Below are 13,940 nucleotides of genomic sequence, written 5' to 3'. Positions count from 1 at the left end.
TTTTTGAGTAGTTTTCTTTGCTCTTGGCCTAGTTCGGTTATTTCTATTTGGGGTTGAACTTGTGACAACCAATTCCTTCTAAATTTGATCTGCGGACTATTTGTCGGTTGAGGACTATACTTGCAATGCGAAATTCTTGTGAATTTTGTTACCGACAGTATTCGTAGCCCATCAATCACATCGGCAAGATGAGAACTAAACTCATCGCCCGATTACAATGAAGTCGGCAAGGTGAAAGCAAACAAAAATAGATTAATGCAGGAAGTTATAAAAAGTAATCCATAAAAAGTTTCCTGGCGAGGCCTGGCTAAAAATGGACTACTAAAAATAACTTAAGAAGTACCGACAAAGAAGTCGGACCAGGCACTCAACAAAAGTTATAAAAAGCAATCCATAAAAAGTGGTCTGACGAGGTCTTACTAAAAATGGATTACTAAAAATAACTTAAGAAGGACTGACAAAAGAGAAGTCGGAACAAGCCAACCAACGAAGAAAGTTATAAAAAAGTAATGCATAAAAAGTGGCCTGACGAGGTCTTACTAAAAATGGATTACTAAAAATAACTTAAGGGGATTCGACAAGAAGAAGTCGGACCCAACCCATCAATGCACAGAGTTATAAAAAGTAATCCATAAAAAGTGGCCTGACAAGGTCTCACGAAAAATGGATTACTAAAAATAACTTAAGAAGGACCGATACAGAGAAGTCGACCAATGAAAGCGGTATCTCAAACGAACAAAGTCGACCATCCAAAGCATGCGCTAAAAAGAAACGCAGCTTTGTCCAAAAAGCCACAACACCACAACAAGGCTATTAAAATTGTTCAAAAACTAACTAAAAAGGTTCTGCCAGAACACTAAAAAGTTGTCGAGCAAGTTAGCCCTAAGGGTCATCTTGCCCAACCAGAAGACAGATAAAAGATCTAATCAAAAAGTGGTCGGACAAGCAGAATACCAACACTCTATAAAGATCTACAAAATTTGCAAAGTTTGCAAAAGAACAATCAGCATACCGAAAGAAACACAGCAATCATTAAAAAGACTCAGGAGGCAACCTAGAAGAGGACCTCACGAGTTCAAAAGTACTTTGTTTATCTACAAAGTTGCATAGAAGCAACTAACAATCAAAGGAACCAAGTTATAAACAAAGTTACAAAAACTAGAGTTCCAAAGCCCACAAGTCGGGCTGTGGAGATAAAAACACATAAATCATCAGGGGTGCAAAGACTCCCCAGTAGCAGCATCAGTGGTAGATGAAGGAGGAATCATATTCACAGGGACGGCATCCACGGTCCCATCCACACGATTAAGAATTTCACAATCCGGATCAGGTTGAGAGTGGTCGACCTCAGCAGAAGGATTTGAAGAAGTCGTGGCTGTAGAAGCTTTGGCTGGTGGTGCAGAAGGAGGAGGCTCATCATCCTCGTCATCTGGGGCAAGCACTATTCTGCCATCCTCCACCACATTATCTAAGCTAAAGAGAGTCAGGTCGAGTTCAGGAGCAAGAACATGGACTTGGGCCCTCAAATTATCATAAGCACCTGTCACGTTATCTACCAGCTGACTCTGGAGGTCGGCATAATCCATGTGGGCAGTTTCAAGCCTCTCCCTCAGCTCCAACACCTCGGCATAAGTACGGGTATAGCTCTCCTTATAGTTTTTTGCCGTTTCCTCAGCCAGATTGGCTGCAGCCTCAGCGGCAGTAACCCGTGACTTCTCCTTCTCCAAGTCCAGCTTTAGCTTAATCACCCTAGCATCCAACTCCTCCTTCAAACCTTTAATCCTATTGAACTCTGACCTGGCATCCTCAAGAAAAGCTTTCGTAGCATGAACTGGGGAGTCCTGAACAGTACGGAATAGAGCTGCTCCCATATGGGCCATCCGAATACTGTTACTAGTGATAAATTCAAGTGTTGAAGGAGGGACACATCATCCATAGAAAGTCAACCAAAAGGAGCAATCTGATCATCAACAAAACCCATAGCATCAAAATCTGGGGCATCCAAGTCATAAGGTTCAACAGTTTTTTGTTTTTTAGGAGGAGGACCAGCAGTAGGAGAAGAGGCAGTGCCAGAAAGGGGTCGAATTGGGTCAGAAGGGACAAACCAGACCTGAGGGGTTGGAATAACCTTCCTCGTCCCAGAAATGCTTGACGGTGGTTTCTTTGGAGGAATTTGAGAGGACTCTCCTTCCGCAACTTTGGCCGAGATGTTGGAAGCAGCTGTCGCCTTCTTAGCTTGACGATAAGCCTTCATAGAATCAACAGACTTTACCATTTCTGAAAAAGGAAAACAAGCAAAATCAAGTTACAATTAAGAAAGGTATAAACTGGCAAACAAACAAACACACAAAGAAAAGCTACAAATAAAGTGAGCGACTACCCAATTCAGTCCAAAGAAGGGAAGGATCTCCTAAAAACTTCTTTGTATCAAGATGGGGAGGCTCTCCCCAGACTTCCTCCAACACATTCACAAAGGCCTGCTCAACCTCATCAAGACTCTCCCAGGAATATTTAGTTACTATTACATTCTTCTGCCAGCACAAAGGGAAGGTAGGCTCATCATTTTCATCCAAAAAAAAGGGCCGAGCTCCTTCAACAACTCGGACATTAAAATAATAGTTTTTAAAGTCCCTAAAGGACTCGTCATACATGGAGAAAACCTTTTTGCCCTGAGTAGCTCAGAAGGAAACCTAGGAGGCTTTCTTCTTAGCCATCCCAGGTTTCGTCAACACAAAAAGATAAAGGAAAAGAGTTTGGGTAGGTCGGATATCTAATTCCTGACACAACAATTGAAAGATTTTTATAAAGCCCTAGGAGTTCAGGTTGAGCTGAGAAGGAGCTACATTGCAAGACCACATCAACTCGGTCTCAAAAGGGATAAAAGTAATGGTAATATTCAACTGACTAAAGGAATAGTCATAAGCGTAGAAAAAAGGGTGCTCTCCTTAAGTTAAAGAGGGAAAGCTAACCCTCTCCTCAGGGTCAGGTGACACTAACTCATAGTTCTTCTCCTGATCCCTATCACTACAAATCCTATGGTGTCTCCTAAGCCGCACACAATACTCAGAGTCAGCAACTGTAACACACATCAGAATAATAGAATCCAGCCAATCTGACATGCCATCCGGGATCTTAGAAGACATTGCAACAATGTTTTTGCGATGTGACATGGGTCAACTATTCCCACAGTAAAAAAATAAAATGGGTTACTACCAGACAACTCGGACAAATAGGGAAACAACTCGGACAATAACATATGAAAATCAAGAAGTTAGAAAAAGGGAAACCCCAGGACTCACACCAAAAGCCCAGGGGCACCCTTTGGAGGCAATAACAAGGCAAGAACCAGAAAAGAGCAAATTGACGACCTATAACATCTCGCAAACAAGAATCGACACTACATGACGCAAAAGCCATCATCACCAACAAAAAAAAATCAAAAGTTATAACATTTTATCATCAGAAGATTGTTAAGCAAGAACAAAGAGAAGTCAGGCAACGATGAAAAGAAACAAGATCACCAGAAGGCACACATACTTCCCTACCAGCAAGTCACTATCTTCCTCTATAGGCAGTTCCAACAAAAGCCAAGACTTTGATCAAGGAAATGCAACCAAAAGAAAATAAAACCCTAAGGAAGCAGAAACTATCGGGCACATGCGTCACAACAAAGTACAGGATCACCGCAAAGATGTAAGCTTGCTCAAAGAAAATCATAAAAACACAAAAAGAAAGATACAATCTTTTCTCAAAAAGGATCAAGACTCTCAGAAGTAAAATAAAAATCACATGCAACAAAAAATTCACAAAAAGCATAAAAGAAAAGAAAATGCCAACTTGAAAAGGAAGAAGAGACGAGCACAAGAAGGCGATCAGGAAGAAAACAGCAACAAAGCTCACTCCAAACAGCCGCCTTCGAAAGCGAAGAGGGAAGCGCGAGAGATGCGAAAACAAGAGGTATAGAGGAATGAAACGTCTTGCGAACAACAAGCGAAGGAGACGGAGAAGAGTTAGAGAAGGAAACTGTAAAGTGAATGTTTTGAAAAAAAGAAAAATTCAAAGTGAGGTGCCAAAAGAGGGAAAAAGGAAACGGCGAAGGGGTATTGTTCCGAGGGTTACCTGAAACTGTAGGTCGATCTCGGACGAGATCTTCTGTGCTGATCGGAGTTGTAGAATCCAACTTGATGGTAGCTGCTGGACCCGCTGTATCCGATTTGTTGAACTGGGGATGGTGCTAATCCTTCGTCACCGGAGGGTGGTGGTACCTGTAAGGGACTCCGATGCTTAAGTTAGCAAGGGTATTGAGCAGGTTTTTTGTAGAATCAAAGTATGAGTTATAGCCGGGTGCTCCAATGTATTTATAATGGTGAGGAGTGACCTTTTTGGAGAAAAGATAGTTATCTTATCTTATCTTATCTTTGAGTGAAGTCATCATATCTTCAAGGGAACCGCCCTTATCTCTATAGGCTTGGGCTGCCTTTGGATTTGGGTCGTGTTCCTCTGTTTGGGCCCTTTTTAGGCTTTCCTGGTGACTTGGCCGAGCTGTTTGAGAAGAGGTCGGATATTTCTGACTTGAAGAGGTCGGTCGATTCAGCCTGGGTCGGATAGTTCAACCCAGGGTATAAACAGGTATTAAATGAGCTTTTAAACCCTCGCACGTTTTCAAGAGAAGTGCAACACGCTCTACAAAAAAGAGAAAAATGCTTCGCATTCAAAGTAGCCCAGCAGGAGTTATATAAAACGGCAAAAGGCAGAAATTCTCCAGCTCGACTTCTCCAAAAAAGTCAAAGTCTGAAAGACACGACCTTAAAAAAGATCGAGCTCAATCAGGGGCACTGTTCATACCCTGAGTCGAGCTATCCGACCTAGAGAGATCGAAGACAAAACAACCGACCTCTTCAGGTCAGGACCCCCCGACCACTTCTTTAAAAGAGTTCAGCCAAATCGACATGAGAGGCCCGAACAGGCCCAAATAAAGGGACACAACCCAATCTAAAGGCAGTTAAAGCCTAGAAGGATAAGGACGGTTCCCCTGAAGATAAGATAACCTCACTTAAAGATAAAGATAAGATAACTAACTTATCTTATATAAAAAGGTCAGCCTATACTACTATAAATACACTGGAGCACCCATGTATAACTCATACTCTGATTCTACTAAAAAACCTGGTTAAAGCCCATGCTAACTTAAGCATCGGAGTATCTTGCAGGTACTACCACCCTCCGGTGACGAAAGATCAGCAGCATCTCCAGCTCCACCAGTTCCACCAGGTCAGACACGACAGCTCCGCCCACCACAGCAGATCTCATCCGAGATCGACCTTCAGTTTCAGGTAACCCTCGAAACACTGAGAAACCCAGAAAGTACCATAACTATACCCCTCTTCTGGTGTCTCTTGTGGACGTTTACCGGGAGATATGTAACACTTAGAAGATCCCAATGCCTCGCCCGATTAAACACAAGAGAGGAGGAAGTCGGACATAGTATTGCAAATAACACCGAATCTATGGGCATTCTACCAACAAGTGCTACGACCTAAAAATGTCACAGAAAAATTGGCACGAGAAGGGAGATTAGATCGGTTCTTAGCCAATAGAGCGGATGAATCAAAAAAGAGAAGAAGGGATGAAGAGGTCGGATGAGCTGAACGTCCCCCTTACACCCCTGAAAGACATGTTCACATGATAAACGAAGGATTTGCAGGAGGAGGGATCTCTAAATCATCCCGCAAAGGACATCTCAAAGAGGTGTATCGTGTCGGAGAGGGGGACAGGTCACCCGACCTCCCCACTATTACCTTCACTCAAGAGGATGCCGCAGGCATCATCCCGGGGCATGATGACCCCGTGGTCATTACAATCGTACCCACCAACGCCAACCTCCACCGAACGTTGGTAGACCAAGGAAGTTTTACAGATATCATGTTCAAATCCGCCTTCGACAAGCTCGGCCTACAAGAGAAAGAGCTCAGAGCTTATCCAAATAGCTTGTTCGGACTCGGAGATGCCCCAATCCAACCACTTGGGTACATCCCACTGCACACAACATTTGGAAAAGGAACACGGTCTAAACGTTGAGCATAGACTACATCGTAGTCGATGTGAACTCCACATACAATGCCCTTATAGGATGGACATCGTTAAATCAACTCGCCGTGGTGGTCTCCACTCCACATCTAAACATGAAGTTCCTAACTATAGAAGGGATCGCTACCATAAAGGGGGACCAAAAACTCATGCGACGCTGTTACAACGAAATTCTGAACCTTAAAGGTGACCCCAGAGGAAAGGAAACCAATACCATAGAACTCGGGGGAATTCGAGCTCGCGAAGAACGTCGCCCTCAGCCGGAAGGTGAAACCAAAGAAGTTCAAATTGGAGACACTCAAGACAAAACAACAAACATAGGGGCGAATCTAAATGAAGACCTAAAGGAGCTACTAACAAAGCTCCTAAAGGATAATTCCGACCTCTTTGCATGGAAGGCCGCCGACATGCCCGGCATTGATCCTGGACTAATGTATCATAAGTTAGCCGTATATCCTGGGTCTCGGCTAGTGCAGTAAAAATGTAGAAAGCATGGTCCAGAGAGGTCACAAGCCATAGAGGAGCAGGTACAGGCCTTGCTGGAGGCAGGATTCATAAGGGAGGTAAAATATCCATTGTGGCTAGCCAATATAGTATTGGCCAAAAAGTCAAATGGGAAGTGGCAGATATGCACTGATTACACCGACCTCAACAAAGCCTGCCCAAAAGATCCTTATCCACTGATGACTTGCATCATTTACCCTTTTTACCTAGGCGAAAGGACCATAAAAAGAGCACATATTCATTGTTTCAGTGCAATTTCATGAACTAAATGATAAATATTATGGTACATTGCTTTGAAATGGGTTTGTGTTAAATTTTGTAGCAAATGATAGAAAAAGAAGCAATAAAAGCACTAATAGAGGAAGCACACTCTCAAGGTGGCAAAAGAGTTGGAGACAAACTCAAAGAGAAGCAAAGAGGATTTGCAACCCTTACTTCTTCACACTCAAACAAGAATAACTCGAGCTACAAAGCTCCAAATGAGGTGATCTTAGTGCCATTGGAAAGTAGACTTCCAGAGATTTCCAACCATATATAACACTCTATGGTAGACACTAGATTTGAGGGTGAAAATTGTAGTTCTTTCAACGCTACATGCTCGGTGTGGCACGCCAAAACCTGGGCATGGCACGCTGGGACAAAATTCCAGCAAGCATGCCAGACTGACCTCTTCATCTTCAAAAGATCATAACTTGAGCTAGAGAAGTCCAACTGACATGCTTTCAGCGGCGTTAGAAAGCTGAGATCTAGAGCTTTCCAATGATATATAATAGTCTATAGTAGGTATTTAATTTGGGGACCCAAACAGATCAATAATTCAGTGTGCAAGCTTTCCCAAACCTTCACAAGCCCAAAATGCCACTTCAATGACACTCCACATTGGGCCACTTCTAATACTCCAATTCCTTCATTTATTCTTCAATGTTTCAAACTTCTACGAAGAGAATTAAAAGTTCACAAGTCCAAGTCAAGCCACAATTAACAATCAATCAAGGCCACAAGAATCATCTAGAAGTAATTACGAAATTTGCATTTGATTGTAATTTCATTTGAATTTGTAATTTAGGTAGCTTATAAATAGGACCTTAGCTTCATTCTAGAATTCAATTATCTTGGAAAAGAGATTAAATGTAATTGGGTTTTATGGGAACCTTGGAAGAGGAAACATAAAACCATGCTTGAAATTCTTTCTCACACTTGAATTAATTTGGGTTTTGGTGTTTGGATATGGTGACTGATGAGCGGATAATTTATACGCTTTTTGACATTGTTTTTAGTATATTTTTAGTAGGATCTAGTTACTTTTAGGGATGTTTTCATTAGTTTTTATGTTAAATTCACATTTCTGGACTTTACTATGAGTTTGTGTGTTTTTCTGTGATTTCAGGTATTTTCTGGCTGAAATTGAGGGACTTGAGCAAAAATCAGATTCAGAGGTTGAAAAAGGACTGCTGATGCTGTTGGATTCTGACCTCCCTGCACTCAAAGTGGATTTTCTGGAGCTACAGAACTCGAAATGGCGCGCTTCCAATTGCGTTGGAAAGTAGACATCCAGGGCTTTCCAGAAATATATAATAGTCCATACTTTGGCCAAGAATTGACGACGTAAACTGGCGTTCAACGCCAGCCTTCTGCCCAAATCTGGCGTCCAGCGCCAGAAAAGGATCCAAAACCAGAGTTGAACGCCCAAACTGGCACAAAAACTGGCGTTCAACTCCACAAATGGCCTCTGCACGTGCAACACTTAAGCTCAGCCCAAACACACACCAAGTGGGCCCCGGAAGTGGATTTATACATCAAATACTTACTCATGTAAACCCTAGTAGCTAGTTTATTATAAATAGGACCTCTTACTATTGTATTAGACATCTTTGGTCTCAGTTTTAATCCATTGTTCATCTTAGGAGACTATTGATCTCGTTTAGGGGGCTGGCCATCTCGGCCATTCCTGGACCTTCACTTATGTATTTTCATACGGTAGAGTTTCTACACTCCATAGATTAAGGTGTGGAGCTCTGCTGTCCCTCAAAGATTAATGCAAAGTACTACTGTTTTTTATTCAATTCTTCTTATTTCTCTTCTAAGATATCCATTCGCACCCAAGAACGTGATGAAGGTGATGATTATGTGTGACGCTCATCATCCTTCTCCCTTATGAACGCGTGCCTGACAAACACTTCTGTTCTACATGAATTAAGCTAGAATGAGTATCTCTTAGATCTCCTAACCAGAATCTTCGTGGCGTAAGCTAGAATGATGGCGGCATTCAAGAGAATCCGGAAGGTCTAAACCTTGTCTGTGGTATTCTGAGTAGGATTCAATGATTGAATGACTGTGACGAGCTTCAAACTCGCGAGTGCTGGGCGTTAGTGACAGACGCAAAAGGAGGGTGAATCCTATTCCAGCATGATCGGGAACCGACAGATGAATAGCCGTGCCGTGACAGGGTGCGTGAGCATATTATTCACTGAGAGGAGGGGATGTAGCCACTGACAACGGTGATGCCCTTGCATAAAGCCAGCCATGGAAAGGAGTAAGACTGATTGGATGAAGATAGCAGGAAAGCAGAGGTTCAGAGGAACGAAAAGCATCTCCATTCGCTTATCTGAAATTCCTACCAATGATTTACATAAGTATCTCTATCCCTATTTTATTATATTAAATTCGAAAACCATATCATCACTTTATATCTGCCTGACTGAGATTTACAAGGTGACCATAGCTTGCTTCATACCAACAATCTCCGTGGGATTCGACCCTTACTCACGTAAGGTATTACTTGGACGACCCAGTGCACTTGCTGGTTAGTTGTATCGAAGTTGTGACAATTATGAATTAAGATCAGAGCACCAAGCTTTGGAGCCATTACCAGGGATTCGAGCCTGGACATCACAATTTCGTGCACCAAGTTTTTGGCGCCGTTGCCGGGGATTGTTTGTGTTTGGGCAACTGACGGTTCATCTTGTTGCTCAGATTAGGTAATTTTCTTTTCGTTTTGTTTTCAAAAAAATCTTTCAAAAATATTTTCAAAAATCTCTCATATGTTTTCGAAAAAAAATAAAACAAAAATGTTTTCAAAAATTTATTCAAAATTTTTAAGAATGAATTCTAGTGTTTCATGAAGCATGTGAAGCCTGACTGGCTGTAAAGCCATGTCTAAATTCATTTGGACTGAGGCTTGCAATTTGTTATCAAGAGCAAATTAGTTGTTGCTCATCCACCTGCTGCTGATCCATGATCACCTGCTGAAGCTTGGCTGGCCATTGGCCATGTCTAGTGTTTTGGACTGGAGCTTTCTTTGAAAGCTTGGCTGGCTAGTGAGCCATGTCTAATTCCTGGACTGAAGCTTTAGACTAACATGGCAAGATTCCTGGAATTCATATTAAAAATTTTTGGAATCCTTATTTTTCCTTTCAATATGCGAAAAATATAAAATAAAAATCCAAAAAAATTAGAAAATCATAAAAATCAAAAATATTTTGTGTTTCTTATTTGAGTCTTGAGTCATATCATAAGTTTGGTGTCACTTGCATATGCATTTTGCATTTTTCGAAAATCCCATGCATTCATAGTGTTCTTCATGATCTTCAAGTTGTTCTTGGTAAGTCTTCTTGTTTGATCTTGATGATTTTTGTGTTTTGTGTCTTTTCATGTTTATCATAGGCATTCTTGAATTCTTAGTGTCTAAGCATCAAAGAATTCTAAGTTTGGTGTCCTGCATGTTTTCTTTGCATTAAAAATTTTTCAAAAATATGTTCTTGATGTTCATCATGTTCTCCATAGTGTTCTTGGTGTTCATCTTGACATTCATAGCATTCATGCATGCATTCATTGTTTTGATCTAAAAATTTCATGCATTGCATCATTTTTCTTGTTTTTCCCGTGCATCATAAAAATTCAAAAAAAAAATCAAAAAAATATCTTTCCCTTTTTCTCTCATCAAATTCGAAAATTTGAGTTGACTTTTTCAAAAATTTTTAAAATCAAGTTGTTTCTTATGAGTCAAATCAAATTTTCAATTTGAAAATCTTATCTTTTTCAAAAATCAAATCTTTTTCAAAATTCTTAGTTATTTTCGAAAATTCCAAAAATATTTTTCAGAAATCTTTTTCTTATTTTTAGACCAAATTTTCGACAATAACATAATCAATTAATGTTTTGATTCAAAAATTTGAAGTTTGTTACTTGCTTGTTAAGAAAGATTCAAACTTTGAGTTCTAGAATCATATCTTGTGATTTCTTATGAATCAAGTCATTAATTGAGATTTTAAAAATCAAATCTTTTTCAAAAACTAATTTCTATCATATCTTTTCAAAAATATCTTCTCATCTTATCTTTTTCAAAAATATCTTTTCAAAATATCTTTCCTAACCTCCTAACTTCCTATCTTTTCAAAATTTGTTTCAACTAACTAACTAACTTTTTGTTTGTTTCTTAACTTTTTCAAAACTACCTAACTAACTCTCTCTCTCTCTCTCTAATTTTCGAAAATATCTTCCCTCTTTTTCAAAAATTTCTTTTTTATTAACTAATTATTTTTATTATTTTATAAAAAAAAATTTTTCGAAAAAAATACTAAACTTTTTCAAAAACTATTTTCAAAAATCACTAACTCTTTTTCAAAAATAATTTTCGAAAATTATCCCTCCCCCATTCTATTCTATTTATTCATTCATATCCTAACATCTCATCTCACATCTCTTCCATCCGTACAGTTGTGTTTCTTCCTTTACATCACATTCTTTGTCTCCCCCTCTTTTCTTCCACTCACAAAGGGATCCCTATACTGTGGTATAAAGGATCTCCATTATTATTATTATTTTTCTGTGCCTTCTTCTTTGTCATATGAGCAGGAGCAAGGATAAGAACATTCTTGTGGAAGCAGATCCAGAACCTGAAAGGACTCTGAAGAGAAAATTAAGAGAAGCTAAAATACAACAATCCAGAGATAACCTTTCAGAAATTTTCGAACAGGAAAAGGAGATGGCAGCCGAAAATAATAATAATGTAAGGAAGATGCTTGGTGACTTTACTGCACCTAATTCCAATTTACATGGAAGAAGCATCTCCATTCCTGCCATTGGAGCAAACAACTTTGAGCTGAAACCTCAATTATTTTCTCTGATGCAGCAGAACTGCAAGTTTCATGGATTTCCATCTGAAGATCCTTTTCAGTTCTTAACTGAATTCTTGCAGATATGTGATACTGTTAAGACTAATGGAGTAGATCCTGAAGTCTACAGGCTCATGCTTTTCCCTTTTGCTGTAAGAGACAGAGCTAGATTATGGTTGGATTCTCAACCCAAAGACAGCCTGAACTCTTGGGATAAGCTGGTCACGGCTTTCTTAGCCAAGTACTTTCCTCCTCAAAAGCTGAGCAAGCTTAGAGCTGATGTTCAAACCTTCAGACAGAAAGAAGGTGAATCTCTCTATGAAGCTTGGGAAAGATACAAACAGTTGACCAAAAAGTGTCCTTCTGACATGCTTTCAGAATGGACCATCCTGGATATATTCTATGATGGTTTATCTGAGCTATCAAAGATGTCAATGGACACTTCTGCAGGTGGATCCATTCACCTAAAGAAAATGCCTGCAGAAGCTCAAGAACTCATTGACATGGTTGCTAATAACCAGTTCATGTACACTTCTGAAAGGAATCCTGTGAGCAATGTGACGCCTATGAAGAAGGGAGTTCTTGAAGTTGATACTCTGAATGCCATATTGGCTCAGAATAAAATATTGACTCAACAAGTCAATATGATTTCTCAGAGTCTGCATGGAATGCAAGCTGCATCCAACAGTACTCAAGAGGCATCTTCTGAAGAAGAAGCCTATGATCCTGAGAACCCTGCAATAGCAGAGGTAAATTACTTAGGTGAACCTTATGGAAACACCTATAACTCAACATGGAAAAATCATCCAAATTTCTCATGGAAGGATCAGAAGCCTCAACAAGGCTTTAACAATGGTGGAAGAAACAGGTTTAGCAATAGCAAACCTTTTCCATCATCAACTCAGCAACAGACAGAGAACTCTGGACAAAACGCTTCTAATTTAGCAAATCTAGTCTCTGATCTATCTAAGGCCACTGTAAGTTTCATGAATGAAACAAGGTCTTCCATTAGAAATTTGGAAGCACAAGTGGGCCAGCTGAGTAAAAGGATCACTGAAATCCCTCCTAGTACTCTCCCAAGTAATACAGAAGAGAACCCAAAAGGAGAGTGCAAGGCCATTGACATAAGCGCCATGGCCGAACCTGTGAGGAGAGGAGAGGACGTGAATCCCAAGGAGGAAGACCTCCTGGGACGTCCAGTGACCAATAAGGAGCTTCCCTCTGAGGAACCAAAGGACTCTGAGGCTCATCTAGAGACCATAGAGATTCCATTGAACCTCCTTATGCCCTTCATGAGCTCTGATGAGTATTCCTCTTCTGAAGAGAATGAGGATGTCACTGAAGAGCAAACTGCCAAGTTTCTTGGTGCAATCATGAAGCTGAATGCCAAATTGTTTGGCATTGATGCTTGGGAAGTTGAACCTCCCTTGTTCATCAATGAACTAAGTGATCTGGATCAACTGACATTGCCTCAGAAGAGACAGGATCCTGGAAAGTTCATAATACCCTGTACCATAGGCACCATGATCTTTAAGGCTCTGTGTGACCTTGGTTCAGGAATAAACCTCATGCCCCTCTCTGTAATAGAGAAACTGGGAATCTATGGGGTGCAAGCTGCTAAAATCTCACTAGAGATGGCAGACAGCTCAAGAAGACAGGCTTATGGACAAGTAGAGGACGTTTTAGTAAAGGTTGAGGGCCTTTACATCCCTGCTGATTTCATAGTCCTGGATACTGGAAAGGAAGAGGATGAATCCATCATCCTAGGAAGACCTTTCCTGGCCACAGCAAGAGTTGTGATCGATATTGACAGAGGTGAAATAGTCCTTCAATGGAATGAGAACTCCCTTGTATTCAAAACTCAAGGATCTCCCTCTGCAACCATGGAGAGGAAGCTTGAAAAGCTTCTCTCCAAGCAGAGTCAACCAGAGCCCCCACAGTCAAACTCTAAGTTTGGTGTTGGGAGGCCACAACCAAACTCTAAGTTTGGTGTTGAACTCCCATATCCAAACTCTAAGTTTGGTGTTGAAGAGTCTCAACAAAGCTCTGCACATCTGTGAGGCTCCATGAGAGCCCACTGTCAAGCTATTGACATTAAAGAAGCGCTTGTTGGGAGGCAACCCAATGTTTATCTAATTCTTATTTTTATTGTTTTTCATGTTTTCTTAGGTTCATGATCATTTGGAGTCACAAAATAAACAAAAAAATCAAAAACGGAATCAAAAACAGCAGAAG

At 40.5% G+C, this 13,940-nt stretch overlaps 1 non-coding gene across 1 annotated transcript; it reads right to left on the bottom strand.

Moving 5' to 3' along the window:
* Positions 1–11,971: 11,971 nt before the first annotated feature.
* On the bottom strand, positions 11,972–12,079 carry LOC148545417 (small nucleolar RNA R71). The gene has a single exon (XR_015901611.1). It is a non-coding gene; the product is annotated as a small nucleolar RNA R71 (small nucleolar RNA).
* Positions 12,080–13,940: the final 1,861 nt, after the last annotated feature.

The sequence above is a fragment of the Arachis ipaensis genome, chromosome B9 (genome assembly GCF_059453495.1).
Source record: "Arachis ipaensis isolate K30076 ecotype BB chromosome B9, ASM5945349v1, whole genome shotgun sequence".
Classification (NCBI taxonomy): domain Eukaryota; kingdom Viridiplantae; phylum Streptophyta; class Magnoliopsida; order Fabales; family Fabaceae; genus Arachis; species Arachis ipaensis.
Note: the sequence above shows the minus strand (reverse complement) of the source record. Positions and strands in the feature narration are given on the sequence as shown.